This window comes from Bubalus kerabau, chromosome 20, assembly GCF_029407905.1.
Source record: "Bubalus kerabau isolate K-KA32 ecotype Philippines breed swamp buffalo chromosome 20, PCC_UOA_SB_1v2, whole genome shotgun sequence".
NCBI lineage: Eukaryota > Metazoa > Chordata > Mammalia > Artiodactyla > Bovidae > Bubalus > Bubalus kerabau.
In genome coordinates, this window is record NC_073643.1 from 23048712 (window position 1) to 23061835 (window position 13124).

Genomic DNA, 13124 nt, shown 5'->3' on the forward strand with positions numbered 1-13124 from the left:
AAAAATGATCAAAATGACCAACTTTGTATGTTTTATCACAATGAAAATAATTGTTTAGAAAGAGGAAACTGCCTTAGCACTCCCCATTCTTAGGTGACCTTTTCTTTTCAGAAGGGAATTCTCACGTGTTTATTAAAGCAGAAGTGGCTTAAACCCAGACCCGTGTCTTAGCTTCACAGGGACTGCTGCCACCACTCGAAAGTAAGAAAACATCACACCTTTAAAAATAGCTCATAATCGTGCGTTTTTGCTAACTACAGGAGCCTGGTATTCCCCTCAGGTATTCCACATGAGCAAGATCTGGCCGGGAGGGGGCAGAAGCAGGAGTGAGTCACCGGTTTGGCAGGTGAGGTCACCGTGGGGTGACCGTCTGCGTCAGGCAGGCTCCTCACCTCCCACTTCTCCCATCTTCTCCCCTCAGGGGTGGCCAGGTCACCAGCCAGCTTAGCTGGAAGTCGAGCTGCTCCAGTGTGATGTGCTCTGGGAGACATTCCTCTTTATGACTCAGTGATTCAACACCCCAGCAGATGGGCTCATAAAGCCTCCGGTAACCAAAGCCAGCTCTGAGGTCAAGACCCCAGACTGCCAAGTCAGACTCTATAAGTAAAAGAGGGAAGACGTACATCCTTGGGAAGGGAGAGGAAGAGCTTGTTTTCTGTTTGGTGGAATGCTAACTATCTAAGAAATGGTGGAATGGTTCTACTTATCTTGATTATCCTGATTAAGACAACTTAGGAAAATGGCGCAGGGAAAGGGACAGTAAATATTTGCTGAATGATTCTTACTTTGGAGGAGTTCAACTGCAAAGACAATCCCAAACTACAAGTAGAAAAATAGATATTCCTATAATACTTAACTTTCTACCAACCTTGATTTTCTCACAGGGGGCCCCAGAATGGGGGCTTGATGTATTTTCCTGGCATTGACACAGGTTTCATGCAGACAACTATGGTATTAACACAAAAAATCATAATATTTAGGCAGGTAACTAGGTTATTAAGAAGTGGTAATACGAAGGGACTTTCTTGGACATATTTGTACACTAATCTAGCAACCATTAGCAGAGGTGCCATTATGTATTTAAGGTGAAAGAGAATGAGAAAGAGAAAGTTTTTGATTTATTTATTTTGCCTTTTTTCTCTTTCATCTGTGTGCTGTTGAGTCAATCCAGTATGGTTGAAGGCACATGGGTGTCAGCATCAGACAAGCCCTGTATTAGTCAGTCAGTGACTCTTGGTTGAACTAGGTTCAAATCAGCTGGAAGGGGAGAAATTCAGGGGGTGACTTCAGGCACAGCTGTATCCAAGAGCCCAAATGATATTGTTAGGGATCTGTTATTCTATATCTCTCAACTCCGCCTTCATGGGCCTGTGAGGTACCCAAGAATCTTCCCAGGAGCTCTGGGCTTACATTTGCCTGGTATATCTTCTCTCCCATCATAAATGTCTCACAGGCTGAGAACCTTACAGTCTGAGAAAGAGGTGGATGCTGTTTCCATAATCAAAGGGAATGGTTGCTGGGCAGGCAAAAACAATAGGTGTCCACTCCCTGTATGTAAATGTCTGCCTGTGGGAGAGAGGGGTTACAGCTCAGGTGCTGCTTTCCTGGGCTTGTCCCTGAGTCAGCCCTGGGTGGCGAAATGTGTGTGCTCTGGACTCAGCAGACCGGAGTCGAAACTGGCTCTTCACTCGCTGTGTGGTCTCCAGCAACTCACTTTGCAGTAATCATGCTAATAACTACCATGTTTTGAAGGTGAGACATATGCTAGGCATTCGGTCTATTTGCTCAGCAGCTCTGCAGAGGAGTTAACATTGCCCCATCTTACAGATGAGGAAGCTGAGGGCCAGAGGCAAGAAGTGGTCTACCTGTGGTTACTAAGCTGGTAGTGGGCACTACAGCCAAGGGCACTCTGCTTCCACATGATCTCTCTGGGCCTGAGACGGAGGAAGAGAAGGAGGTGGAAGAAAAAGAGGAATAGGAATAATAAAATGCCAACAACATATTACATATGCAGTAAATCTAGTTCTCTGCAGCTGTCCCCCCACCCCCTCTATTTTTTCCTTACTTCTTTTCTCTTTTTCTTTTTTTTGATCCTGTATTAGGGTCCTGGATTTACTCCCCCCCACACACACACACATTTTTCCTTCCTTCTGTGACCCTCTCCCTTCCTTCCGTCCATTTTTCTTTTTAATTTTAAAGTCCTCTCCTGGTCCAGGGGACATTTCTGCATCACCAAGGGGGCAGGATAGATGCTGGGGCTTTCTTCATTTTTGCAGCACTCAGCACCCTGTGTCCCCACCCCCAGCAGAACCCACAGCCGTGAACTGAGGGCCGGAGGCAAGAAGTGGCCAGCCCACCTGGGCCTGGCCAAGATCAGGTTCTAATTTCACTTAGGAAGCAGAAATCAAGGCAAATGGGATCTTTCCACCACCGCCCCCCCGCCCCCCCGCCCCCTCAAGCACGCATGCTCACGTGCTCACCAATCTCTGCTTGAAAGCCCTACTGATTTGTTTAATCTGAATCTCCCCTCTGGCCAAGGTGGCACAGGTGCAGGGCATCTTCTCTCCCCGGGACCCTTGCCTGACCTCCCCATCACCCCCTCCTGCTTGCCTGGGGAGCCCGCTCAGAGGCCTGATGAAAGAGAAAGGAAGCAAGCACCAGGCAAGACAGCCTTAGGGTTTTGCGATAAGCTCCTTTAATTTGGACTTGTCGTAACTAGAAATCAGGAGGAGTTGACACTCAGAACGGGGAGCTGGGCTCTACTCTGATCCTAGGCTGGGGTGGGGGTGGGGCTGCCGCCTGCGCCCCACCCTCCTGGGCAGACTCGGGGGTGAGATCTGGAAGATTGCTTTCTTAAGGAAGGGGGCTTGGAAAACATTGAACCTTTAGCTCCTTAATGACCAGGTCCTGTACTGTTCTGGCCTTAGAGATAGGAAGTCTGCATAGGTGACCGACATGAGAGGGTTTTGCCCCCTCTCTGCAATCCGCACACTCGCTCCTGAAGGCTCACTGACTGTGTTTGAGAGTGTGTGAGTCATTGTGCATGCAGCCATGTGTGCTGTTGGAGGGCCTCACCCCTGCCCAAGCCCCTCTGGCCACTCCCTGTGGGTTCCGCCCCGAGGCGGGCCCTGGAGCAGGATTGAGGGCCTCCGTTTGGGGGCAGCATGCTGGCAGCACTGGTTCACCTAGAGGGAGGCTCTGGAGAGCAGAGGGGCGACGCGGGCAGCAAGGGGGCAAGCGTGGCAAAGCTCGTGCTCACTAAGTACCAGCCTGACCTCAGAAACAGAGTACTCATGAACCCCCGTTTTATAGATGGGGAAACTGGGAGTCCGGGAAGGAACCTGCTACCTGAGTGGTTTCATTTCACGGGCTTCAGTCACCCCGACAGGACCAGGCACCTGGGCACCCTGAGTTCCTCACTCTGGGCTTCTCACACTTGAATGTGCTTACGCATCACCTGGGGGAGCTTGTTAAGATGCAATTTCTGATCCAGCATCTGAGAGCCTCATTTCTAACCTGCTCGCAGGTTTAGGGCCACGTGAAGAGCGAGGCCTCAGTTTCAGGCAGTCTTTCCGCGGAGCTCCCAGCAGAGTGAGCTTCAACTCACAGCTCCAGCGGCATGGAGAGGAGGCCTGGCACTGGGCTCTCCAGCTTGAGATGTGCTGTGAGTATAAAATATCCATTGAGTTTTGTAGGTGTAGAATAAAATGATGTACACTATCTCTTGAATAACTGTTTCTCTTCATTACATGTCAAAATGATATGATGCTAGCTATCCTGGGTAAAAGGAAAGCTATTTTAAAATTTATTTCACCTGCACCTCTTTACTTTTTTAGTATGAGTACTAGAAAATTTTACACTATGCACGGGGATTGTGTTATATTTTCATCAAAGACCTCCTCTCTAGATCTCTCAGCCAGGCAGGGGTGATTTTGCCTGCCTTCTCAGCACCCCCACCCCAGGGAATATTTGGCAGTGTCTGGAGGATAGGTTTGGTTGTCATACCTGGAGGGTGGCGGTGGGGTGGGGAGGCAGGGGTGGCTGCTGGCATCCGATGAGCAGAGGCCAGGGATGTTGCTGAATATCCTGCAGTGCACAGTTCAGCCCCTTACAACCAAGACTTGTCCAGCCCCAAATGTCCATAGTGCCAAGATTGGGAAATCTGGTTTCAAGTCATCCCTGGTGTCTCCGAAATGATTTATTTTATGACTATGCATCGCTTTTTTCCCCTCTACCAGTGTATGAGTCTCATGAAATGAGGGACGTTGCCTGCCCGAGTCTCTGGGACCAGCGCCTGGCATGAGGTAGGAACGATATCCTGTAATCCTCGTTCGTATTAATACAGCGTATTAATAAGACAGCATCTCTCTAAGTACCTGAGCCAAACAAGTGGTTTGAATTCATCCATGGAAGTGAACACAGGCCCACCATCCAGGGATGGGCCTCAGAGGGCAGTGAGACCACTCTGCCCTGAAATCACACCCGGACGCGCACATTCTAAACGCCTCGGCTGGTTGGCACTGCTACCTGACTGCGTGCATATTCATCAGTCGATCGGTGGCAGGTACTAACCCTGGGAGCAGAAGTAGTAATTGTCTGTGCGAGGCTGCCGCCCCACCCTGACAGGCCTTTCACAGCACAGGCTGCTTTGGTTCCCAGTGACTTTATTTACTACCCAGTGGTTTGAAAGGCCTGACTCAGGCCATCTGATTGGTTGCCTTTTCTTGGTTGCTGAGCCTGTGGAAGCCCAGACCCAGGATTTTTGAGCAAGAGTCATCTCCCAGCTGTCTCCCTTCGCAACAGGCTGGTGGGTGGGGAGGGCGAGGCAAAAAAAAGCAACTCGGGTCCACCCAGGGCGTGCAAGGGAACAGAGTCGGGACAGATTAATTTCTCTTGTTCAGATAACTCTTTAATCTTCGATGTAAAGTCTTGCAAGCTGGTTCTGGGCCTTCTCCCTTTCTCACTTGTCACTCCCTGGGGTGGGGCCCAGGCCTGGTGGAAGCTGGGAGTCCAGGCTTGGCCCCAGAGGTGGGCTGTGTGATCCTGGGGAAGTGAGGCCAGCCTCCTGGGCCTCTGTTTTCTCCCCTCTAAGAGGGCGGAGGGGAGAGAGGCGAGAGGAGTGTGAATCGTGTGGTCTTGAGAGCTTTCAATGCTTCCCCATAGTCTGCAAGAAAAAGCCCCAGCTCCTTAGCACAGCCTGGCTTCACTGTCACTTTCCTGCCTCTTGACCTGCAATCCAATTTCTTGCCTCATATGGTGGGAAATACATCCCAAGCTTCGGCCTAGGTGACCTGCCTTTGGCTTTGTTAGTGCACCTTGCTATCTCTTGTTTTCTGGTCTTGGCGTGTGTCGTTCTGCCCTTCCATGGAGTGTTCCAGTGTAGAGCTTAAAAGCATGCTTGGTGGATCCCATGGCACAGGCTGTGTGCCCTTGGAGAAGTTTCTCACCCTCTCTGTCTCCTCTTTTGGCCAATGACGATAACACTGGCACCTGATTTCTAAGGTCATTGTGCCTGTTAAATGAGCTAATGCTTGTTAACAACACTGCCCCAGACCTAGAAAGCAACCAAGAAAACAGTCCCTGCTGCCGTTTGTATCACGTCTAGAACCCGTTCTCACTCATGTCTCTGGAATCAGCTCACTTGTCACCCTCTTCAGGGCGCCTTCCCTGATTGCCCACCTGTCAGCTGAGGTAGCTGCCCCTCCTGGGTGTTGTGACTCACCCTGGCCTCAGCGGTGTTACCACCCTGTCACCCGGGTGGTAACTCCTATATGTTTGGCTCACTCCCCTCCACACACTGTCACTTCCTCTCGTTGAGAGGTTGGAAACGGATCACCTGCTGGTCTAAAACACAGGTGTGGATGAGCTGGTGTAGAGGGGAATCTGGAAACATTGTCACATGCTGCTGAACTTTGAAAAGAGGATGATTCTCTAAAAACTTACATCTAGGAGAAGCATCTAAGAAAGCTCCTTTAAAAAATAAGACGATTTTCACACAAAAACCTGGATTGCCTTTGGACAGTCAGGAACGCTGCTGACGCAGTCCCCGACATTGCCTCCACCTGCAGGAATGTCATTTTCAGGCAGGCACCTGCAGGCCTGACCCACCCTGATCTGCTCACACACTCTGCCCCAGAAATAAGGTGGTGATACAAGCCTATCATCTAAATTAGGAAACTCTGGGGAGTAGATGGGGGTGCTATTTTTAACCACAAATGAGGTAGACAGCCCAGGGGCAATAAGCACACACGCCCCTTCACTGTAAGGGAGGGGCCTGGCACCTTTGCCTCTCACATCACACATTTCCTGCCATAGAAATGCCCAGTAAATGACAGTGCACACAACTAGCATTTCTGGAGGGGTTGTTTCACATGTTCACTCATGCAGGCCTCCTAAGAACTGAGGTGGGGACGCTGAGGCAGGATGTGTTAGTAACCTGTCTCCCCCACACAGGTGGGAAGGGGAAACCCAGGCAGTCTGAGTCTAGAAGCCTATGTGTTGGCTAAATCAACAATCTCCTCTTAAGAGTCGTCAAAAAAAAAAAACCTAAAAAGAAATAAAATTAAATTAAAAAAATAGAAAATAAAGTATATTGGACATGAGGTTCCAGTTATTTTGAACATGTATTTGTTGGAGGATGCAATTTCATGAGCCTTACTTGATTATACTCTCTCCTTCATTTATAAAATGGATAATACCAACAACAACAACAAAAAAGAGTCGTCCCAGCTCTGAGAACCTGTGGTTCTTGTTTTTTGTTTGTTTTTTTTTAATTATCTTGATGGATTTATTCGGCTGTGTCAGATCTCAGTTGCAGATTTTTGATCTTGGTTGTGGTATGCGGCATCTTTAGTGGTGTCATGTGGGATCCCCGACCAGGGATCAAACCTGGGGCCCCTGTATTGGGAATGTTTATTTAAAAAAATCTGTGGTTCTTTTCCTTTCCTTTCCCTTCCGTTTGTCTTCTCCTTCCTCGCCCAAGTCTCTCCCTCCTCTTCTCTTGTTCTTCTTTCTCTGACTAGTGTTTCCTTCTCTCTCTCTCCCTTCTGACTCCCACCTACCCCTCACTGTCACACTACCTCTTGCTGGTTCTCCATCTCTCCATCTTTGTGTATCTCCATGGCTTGCTTTTGAACCGTCTCTGTCTTTCTCTTAGTCTCGCTAGACTCTCTCATTGTGTACAGAGATACGAAGGCCCCCACCGTGAGATCAGAATCCAGCGGTTGGGCCGCCCCCTTCACACCCCAGCTGTGGCCCCTGTTGTGGTACAGACAACCGGCTGGACCATTTGATGGTTTTCAGTGGACATGCCTGCGATAGGGAAGCTGGGCTGGGCTCAGCCTTCCGTTACAGGAGATGGACAATAGGGAAGGTTAATGGTACATCTTTGTGTTTGGCCAGAGGGACGGTAACTGGAGTACATTGGTCACAATAAGTCATGCCTCTAATTGGGTGATGATCACCCCACGTGAAATGAGTGTCTTTTGAAAGGAAAAGGCAATCTGGGAATATTGTTTTGAAGGCAAGAAAGAGGGCAACTGTTTCTTAAGAGGACGGGAGAGAGTGATGCTCCTCCCAAGCAAAGTGGGTGAAGAACTGTGGGAAAAGCACAGCAGAAGGGGAGAGAGAGGAGAAGGGAAACTGAACAGGGGCCTTGGCAGCCCCAGGAGGATGTGCTGAGAAAGGGGCCAAGAAGGCAAGGGGTGACAGATTTTTCAAAATTCCCAGTGAGACGTCAGCAGCTTCAGGCTTAGGCAGCCACCTGGTTGGCTGTGCTCAAAGGATCGTGCCTTTATTGAGGAGAGCAGGAGGAGGTGACCTGGAGAGAATTGCAGATGCCAGGCTCGAATCCCAGCCTGGGCCCCACCCTCTTTTCACCTTGGTTTCCAAGTGGGTGTTCCGGCCACTGGAGGGGAAGTGTTCAGACAGAGTTGGCTGGTGGCGGTGAGTCAGGGCCCCACCCAGGGCCCTGGCAGCCCCGGGGGGCCTCTTGCCTACAGGCCTGGCAGCAGCTGCTGGGTGTTATCAGGAGCAACAGGGCAGCAGGGGCCTGACAGGCCATTCAGATTCCCTCCACATGACCTGTGGCCACGGAGTCCAGCTCCAGAGCCCTGTGGTTCTCCTGGCTCCATTTGATCTGGCCATCTGCTGAGGGTTTGCAATTTCAAGGTCAACAGTGCAAGGGGAGAAAGCCTTGTAGGGCAATCAGCCTAGCTGGAAAGGACTGTCACCTAACAGTTTGTTACCCACCTCCCTTCAGTTGTAAGCCCTGAGAGGGCGGGAGTCCTGTTGTGGACCCCGCTGCATCCGCAGCACTTGACACGAAGGCTGGGATCCAGTAGATGCTCCATAACGGAATGAGTCAGCTGTGCCTTCAAATCTCCCTGCTGCCCCTGACTGACTGTGTGACCCTTCCCAATTCCCTTAACCTGTCTGAGCTGCCGCTTCCATCATCAGTACAATGGGAGAAGGCCAGTAAAAGTGTAAACTCGGAACAACATCACCCTCCTGCCATGAAATAAGATAGCTGTCTGGGGGTGGAGGTGGGGGGCATCCAGTCTGTAGCTGTCACTCATATGTGAGGGGAAGTGCACACGGAGGAGATACTTTCATGTTCGGAAAGTCTGCAGCTTCTGTGGCGGGTAGTTCCAGGTGCGTCGTACAGATGTTACTTTTTAGGAAGACGGTGTGGTTATGTGGTTAAGGGTTCTTGTTCTGGAGGCGCCATACCTGGATTCAAATCCTGCCTCCACCCCTTACTTCCTGTGTGGTCCTGGGCAAGTTACTTGGCCTCTCTGAGCTTGTTTTTCTGTGTGTAAAAGAGAGTGGTCATGAGGTTTCAAGGAGATCCATCCCAGGCTGACCCTGGCACAGAGGAAACCCTCAATGTATGTAAACTGTGATCACTAGTTTCCATCCCTTAACCCCTTGAAGCAGACAGGACTCTCCCCAGGGTGCAAAAGAGGAAACCAGAGCCGGCCAGGTGGGGAGGCGCGCCTGTCGGCAGAACCCTAACTAGATACCCCCCTGCTCCCGAGGCCCACCACAGTTGCCAGAAATAAGGTGACGTATGGCCACCCCTGCCTCCACCCGCTGCCCCGGGGGAGAAGTGAAACACGAACCCACCAGGGTAAGAAAGAGGAGAAGGAACCAGCTGAGGTGAGGACTGGCCAGTGGCCCCGAATCCTGTCAGAAGGACAGTCTGGGGCAAGGTCAGGTCCAGGTCGGTGAGAGGGTGGAGGCAGTGGGAGGATTGTGTGACAAGAGGGGTCTGGTGGCTGAGCTGGCCGTCGGCGAGGGGTGAAGCGCTGGTCCCAAGAATGCGGAAGGAAGCCCTTTTATCAGCATTCACAAGAACAGAGAGGGAAGTTGTTTGCATCTGGCCAGATACCTCAGCTGTGACCTCCTGTCTCTAAGGAGAGGGTCCCTGCAAGCTCTGCTTTCAAAACTCTCTTGGGAGAAAACTCATGGCCCCGATTCTTAGAAATTGCCCTCATCCCAATGCAATAAACAACTTAGCGGCTTTCTGACTTTCTGACCAGCACCCAGGGCTTGACCTTCTGCCTGGTAGACCTTCAGCCTCTGAGAGTTGGCATGCCTGTGCTTTCACCTTACCCATTTTACAGACAAGAAAACTAAGGTTTAAACCTGGCCTCAGGCCCTAGCACTGCCATTACTAGCTCTTGGGTCCCAGTGGCTCACAGCCGGAACTGGTTTCCCATTCGTAAAAGGCAGAGGTGTTTAGGCCTTATTTTCCTTTCTGTCCTTCCGTCCCTCCTGAGCAAAGGGTGTGGAATTCTAAGGTAAAAAGTCACCTAATCAAGTGGTGTGGATTAGCCAACAACCCAGCCCTGAGGTCAGCCTCTGGAAGCAATTTAAGATGGCCCAGGGATCTGAGGCTCCACACCCCCACAAGCAAGCAGAAGTATTCCCTCCCACACGAGGCTGCCTCCCTTCCTGAGCAATTCTGCTCTGATTTCGTGGGGGAAGCAGCTGTGCTTTCTGCAGTGCTCCAGTGCCAAGCTCGTTGCATTTCTTAGACCAGGCAGGATCTTCCATCAGGGATTACTGTCCCAGCCTGTGATAAGCGTCTTCGATGGGCCAGGCTGCACTCAACAGTAACCACCTCTCCCCACCGTGCAACAGCCCTCGATGAAGCAAACAGTTCTTATACCCATATTACACCCATGGAAAGCTGGGGCTCAGAGAGGCACTTTGTCCAGGGTCATGCAAAGGCAGAGATCCCAACCCATTCTAAATGACTCCTCTGGATAGAGCTGCTCCATTTAAATCAACACCTGAGTAAATGGATTGTCATTTTCTTTCTTTTTTAATTAAAAACATTTTCCCCCTGTAATGAATATGGATTGCTTGGCGTTTTGAAAGGGAGTAGCCAATGGAAGCATTTACAGATAATTTGCTGTGTCATCTGGAATTTGATTTAAACTAATCCAGTTTGGGGAGGGCTATAAATAAAACAAAATTGTCCATGAACTGATCGTTCTAGAAGCTGAGTTGAGGTTCTCTAGACTTTCTCTCCCATTGTGAACGTGTTTGAAAATGTCCGTGATCAGGTAAAAATCTAGTTTAAATTTAATGCTTGCAAAGTAGTGAATTCGGGATAAATGAACTGGCCTGAGACAGGCTGTGTGCTCAGAGGCACGGGGGCACGTTGCCTGCCCCACAGCTGAAAGCATTTTAAGGTCACTTGGAGAAGGCATTCATTACAGCCTCCTGGGTCTGCTCTCCCTGGACCACAAGGTCCCTCTTTGCATCCAAGAGAACAGTCTGCCCCCAAATAGGCAGCCAAGTGAAGATGGCATGTCGGGGTTCCCGCAGCCACACTGCGGTTTTATGATGAAATCTGGCACCGAATGTGGTCCACGTTCAGCCAGTCAGGAGATTTGAGGAATCTTTTATAAATGTTACCAGCAAAGGCACAGTGGCTGCCTGTGTCCGGGGCCACCCAGAAAATTGGAAAAGATGAGACCTCTGATGTTCACTTGATGGCCACATGTCTGGAAGTAGCCCCTCTCTGCATGTCCCTGGGGGCCAGTGCTCCTACCTTTGTCCAGTGTGCCCTAGGAGCTCCACTTCCCCACTAGATTCCCCCTGAAACAAGGAGACCTTCTCTGTTGACAGTCTTTCCTGTTTGCAACTGTTCCTTTCTCAGACAAGTGGCATCAGCTCTCCACTGGCCTTCATTATATTGAGCAAGTGTCATTTATTTATTCAATAATGATTTATTGAACACCAACTATATGTACTGGGGTTACAGCATAGAGCAAATAGATAGCATGACGGGCATGTGCTGCATATAACACACATGGTATCCGTGCTCCAAGAGCTTCTAATTTCTCAGGGGAGACAGGCAGTCACCCACTGTTAATACTACTAATCATTTAATTACAATTCTGACAAGTGTTTTGGAGAAGCTTTGGGGCTTTGAGGGCAGATGAGAAAAAACATGATCTGATGAAGTGGGAGCACTCAGGATTCAAAGAAGCCTGTTTGGAAAGAATCATATCTAAACTGAGATCTGGAGATTGGAGGTATTTGATGTGCAAACAGGGAAAGGGAATTATTCCAGACAGAGGGAACAGTGTGTTCAAAGGCCAGGCAGGCATGACTTGTTGAAGGAAATGGAGGGACAGTGTACTGTCCGTGGAGTATGTGAGTACGAGGGGGAAGGAGATGGTGGTAGATTATGAAGGGTAAGTCAAGGATGATGGAGAACTCATAAGAATGTGTCTTTGGGCAGGGGAGGTGATGTTGTCCTTTGGAACCTAAAATGATCACTCTGGTTACTGTGGGGTGCTGAGTGGATCAGAGCAGGGAAAATGCAAAAGCTGCAGGCCTGAGCCCGGAGCACCCCACTCCAGTACTCTTGCCTGGAAAATCCCATGGGCATAGGAGCCTGGTAGGCTGCAGTCCATGGGGTCGCGAAGAGTCGGACACGACTGAGCAACTTCACTTTCACTTTTCACTTTCATGCATTGGAGAAGGAAATGACAACCCACTCCAGTATTCTTGCCTGGAAAATCCCATGGGCGGAGGAGCCTGATGGGCTGCTGTCTATGGGGTCGCACAGAGTCAGACACGACTGAAGCGACTTAGCAGCAGCAGCAGCAGGCCTGGGTCAGCTCATGTGTCACATTTGTGAGAATTAGGAGAAAGTATCCACCCCCACCCCCTTCCCCCACAAGAAAGACTTAGGTCTATAGACACATGCTTACAGAATGGAACCTGGTCTGAATTTCGGTGCCCACTAACTCTGAGTCAGAACCCCTGTGCAGTTAACCACTTGTACAAATATACACAATGGCCATGGATGGACTCTGAGAACAGAGGAATCAAAAGACGGTAGAACATTTGCTGACAAATCTGCCTCATCCTCTTCAAGCACCTTGAATTCTGAGTTCCTGAGCTCAAAATTCGTGTTTGTAACCCCAGTGCACGTAGGAGATGCTCCAAATGTTTGCTGAATCAATTCTTTGGCCTTTTTTTTTTTTTCCCTTTAGACTTTCTGTCATCTTGTTCTCTTCTTCTAAATTCATAGTGGCTTCCTGTTCACACACACCTGCTGGGTGTTAGGAGGCACTGTTGGGCACTTGACCTTTTCAGTCCTCTAAACATCTTATCCTCTGTCCATTTGATAGAGACCAAGCCAGGGTCACATGGCTAGGGAAGGTGAACAGGGATCTTTCTAAATCCTTGACAGGCTCATTGTGCTGTGTATGAATCTATCAAGTCTTGGGGGTGGGTGGGAGCAGGGGGTGGTGGCATGCCTTCTGATAAGGAGTCTACGGTAGAATCTCTAAACCTTGAATCTTAGAATGTCAGAGTTGAAAGGGACCCCTTGGGGCCTCGTGTTACAGATGGGCCCCCGGTGCCTCAGAGAAGGCCTGGAAATTGTTCAAATGTCATTGAGTTAAGTCAGAGCCAGGGCAGAACTAGGAACCAGGTCCCTTAACAGGTTTGGAAGAAAAAGATAGATATCAGAAGTGGAGATTAGAAGAGAGAAACCAAGGGAGTGATCACTCTCTAGGGATGGTATCTGACTGCGATGGGTATCAGTGAGGCAGCCCAGGGTTAGTTCAGGACAACAGAGTCCTAGGTGACTG

At 49.8% G+C, this 13124-nt stretch overlaps 2 long non-coding RNA genes across 6 annotated transcripts in view; one reads left to right on the forward strand and one right to left on the reverse strand.

The window, feature by feature from the left end:
• Positions 1–2707: 2707 nt before the first annotated feature.
• The window catches only part of LOC129634757 (uncharacterized), a 34510-nt gene continuing 24093 nt past the window's right edge, over positions 2708–13124 (forward strand). The window contains exons 1-3 of one of the 5 annotated variants that reach the window (XR_008705873.1): positions 2708–2830; positions 3527–3664; positions 4239–4304. This is a non-coding gene — a long non-coding RNA (uncharacterized LOC129634757). Of the gene's footprint in view, positions 2831–2885; positions 3030–3190; positions 3288–3526; positions 3665–4238; positions 4305–13124 lie in introns of those variants that run through there. The other 4 variants (XR_008705875.1, XR_008705871.1, XR_008705874.1 and 1 more) reach the window with 4 other exon arrangements.
• Positions 8535–9310, reverse strand: LOC129634759 (uncharacterized). The gene is made up of 2 exons (XR_008705887.1): positions 9127–9310; positions 8535–8809 (listed from the first exon to the last, which is right to left on the reverse strand). It is a non-coding gene; the product is annotated as an uncharacterized LOC129634759 (long non-coding RNA).